Below are 2,877 nucleotides of genomic sequence, written 5' to 3'. Positions count from 1 at the left end.
TAACGCTCTTCGGAAGAAGGAGGGAGCGTCTGAGATTGGCTGGGAGCATGGCGTGATCCCGCACGCCACTTGTCTTGTGTGAGCGCCGACCTCCCTTTCCCTTCTCCCGAGGGAGCGAGTGCCTGTGATTAGCGGAGAGTATGGCATGATCTTGCTCGCCACTATCCGGCAGCCGTGGGAAAGAAGGGCGAGGACGGTCTCGGTGTACGGCGCCGCAAGGCAGCCAATTCAAGTATTGCTTGCAAATTACGCCTCACACCATCACGATATGCAAGATGGCGCTGCTGCACGCGTGGCAAACACCAGAACAGCGTGCCTGCACACGGAGGTGAAATTGACCGCAATCGCCCTCAAGGCCATTTACACGTGAGTTGGCACGCTAGTGTACCGTAACACTGGTGGACTGCTCTGATTTTGGATTTGTAATATGAAGGGGGGAAAGCGCGCACGCAGTCCCCCCACTAAAAAAAATTGCATGCCCCATCTGCCCCAGTTTGGGGTAGTGGCAGGGGTCAGCACGGGCGCAGTGCAATGCCCACGCCTCGCCCTGGGAGCGCGCCCATCTTGACCAGCGACACTCCGACACCAGGTAAGTATGCCTGAAAATTGACCAGCTGTCCGAAGTCATGAGATACTGCCGGGTAGATGCGCCGGTGACTTGAGTGGCATTAATTGAAATTAACGCTCGTTGAAACAAATTTCTGGCTTGCCCATGACGTTCCTCCGATAATGTGTGCAGCGTTGCCCTATGTTTTAATTGAATGTCGTTTTTAGCAATGTTACAAGCTCTAGAAGTTTGCACAGAAGCTTTCGAAAGGATCGGGTGGTTCGGTTGTGTTTTGCCGAGCACGTGCTTTCGTGGAGGCGCCATTGTGCGCGCGCTATCTGTAGCATAAAGTTTTATAGAAATCTACACTAGAGGGAAAACTGGCGCTAGTGTCCAGGGGAGCAGCGCTTCAGTGGGCGTGCCGTCATGCACTGCGGAGAAGGGTTCCAGCGCTACTTGGAACGGTCCAATAACAAACTCAGAAGTTGCATGCGGCTGAACAAAAATGACAATTTATATTTTCACTTACCGTGTTTCCCTTCACAGAAAGGGTGTGTTCCTCCCGTACTCTTCCCCTCGTGAATTTCCCTCCCTCTTCCGGGGACAACACGTTGTGAAGAACCAGTAGCTGTTGTCACGCTTACAACACGGTCCTTTCAGCCAAGCGCGTCTGTGTTATCATCTACGCTGTTGGTTGCGCCAGTTCGCAGTCTTCCTTTGCTTAGTTGCGCCCACTCTTCGACGCTTTCCCGCGGCTTTCACTTTAACTAAAGAAAGCAAGAAGAGAGAGCGAAATGAAATGAGGCCGTTGAAAGTGGCAGCAGAAAAGTAAAAGAGAAGTCTCAGTTGGAACGTAGACCATTAAAAGCGACTTGCTCTTTTCAGCCTCTGGTAACTGTTCTACAGAGGTAGGGAAAGTGTGCGCAATTAGAGCGCTTTATTTGATGTGCGATTTTTGCACATTCCACTCCGGCCTGTTCGCCGGCACTCCATTCTTTCTCGGCGACGGTTTACTCTCTCGACTACGCCTGTTTCGCTGGGCGCGGAGTTGTAAAAGCAGGTGTTCTTTTTTTTTTGAGGATGGTGTCGTGGCTCACATTATCAAACGCTCTTTTCAAATCGAGAGCGAGGATATCCCTGCTGGCATGACGAGAAATGTGCGCCAGGACGTCTTCCTATAGTTGAAGGAGGATGTCATGAGTTGACACGTGGGGTTGGAAGCCGAATATTCTGTGCGAATAAATGTCTTGGGCTTCTATATATGGTTGTAGGTGGACGAGGATCACACCCTCAATAAAGCTTCCCTACGCACGACGTTGGCGATATGGGGAGCAGTGTGTCCAGCTTCGTAGGCTTGCCTGGCTTCGGAATGAGAACAATTTCAGCGTGTTCCTATTCAGCCAGTATTGTGCCCCGTTCCCAGTGCTCATGGAAGTGCCCGCTTAAGGCTTGAATGCTTGTGTCGTCGAGGTTCCTGAGTACGTTGTTAGTGAGCTTGTCTTTACCCGGAGTGGTGTTGCGGGTCAGGGCTTGAAGGGCCTTCCAGACCTTCTGTGTCATTATGCTTTATACAGCTCCGGGATGGGACGGAGAACGTACGTGCGAGGAGGAACGGAAGGTAAAGGTGTGCCAATGTACTTGTCTCTGGCTTATCCACTACCTCGTCGTCCCTGCCGGGATCAGAGTGTAGCAAGCGCTGGATTGCTTTCTGACTTTCCAGCTTACATTCTGTGGGGTACAGCAAGCGGCGTACGAGCTTCCATGTCTTTGCCGTTCGCAGCATACCCTGTAAGCTGTCGCAGAGCTGACGCAAGTTTTGTCGCGTGAGCTCGGCCGCGTACTCCACTGTGGAAACAATACAGCGAACAATTTTGTAGGAGAAAATAATAAACCCCTTCAGCGGAAAGTGAAAGTGGAAACAAATATAATAAATTTTTAATCCGCTACATTGAAATTCAGGGAGGCAGAAATCCTAATAAATGGGTAGAAATTCAAAATCAACTTGAACGGGAAGAACAACACCACAGGCGGCTTACCTTGCACTTTGGAGGTGCAAACGAAACAAGTTTAGAAATCGGTACAATGGGAGGAACTAATTCGAACGATGAACAGTTAAATGATTATCGTTGATATGATGGAAGCCGAAATCAATTAGTACCCAGACAAAGATTGGGAGTACGAGAAAATGATCGCGTTCATAAGGCGTAAGTTGGATGAAGCCAAGCAACCAAACAGGTTAAAAGGGAAGAGATAGCCGGAAAGCTCGCGAAATAAGGAAATGAAAGAGGCTATGACCAACTAAAAAAGCTGAAGACGTCTACGTTTGTAAC

At 49.8% G+C, this 2,877-nt stretch overlaps 1 non-coding gene across 1 annotated transcript; it reads right to left on the bottom strand.

The window, feature by feature from the left end:
* Positions 1-432: 432 nt before the first annotated feature.
* On the bottom strand, positions 433-597 carry LOC144160188 (U1 spliceosomal RNA). The gene has a single exon (XR_013320373.1). It is a non-coding gene; the product is annotated as a U1 spliceosomal RNA (small nuclear RNA).
* Positions 598-2,877: the final 2,280 nt, after the last annotated feature.

Source organism: Haemaphysalis longicornis, unplaced genomic scaffold (genome assembly GCF_048455015.1).
Source record: "Haemaphysalis longicornis isolate Haplotype H1 unplaced genomic scaffold, Haemaphysalis longicornis Haplotype H1 scaffold_10, whole genome shotgun sequence".
Lineage (NCBI taxonomy): Eukaryota > Metazoa > Arthropoda > Arachnida > Ixodida > Ixodidae > Haemaphysalis > Haemaphysalis longicornis.
Note: the sequence above shows the minus strand (reverse complement) of the source record. Positions and strands in the feature narration are given on the sequence as shown.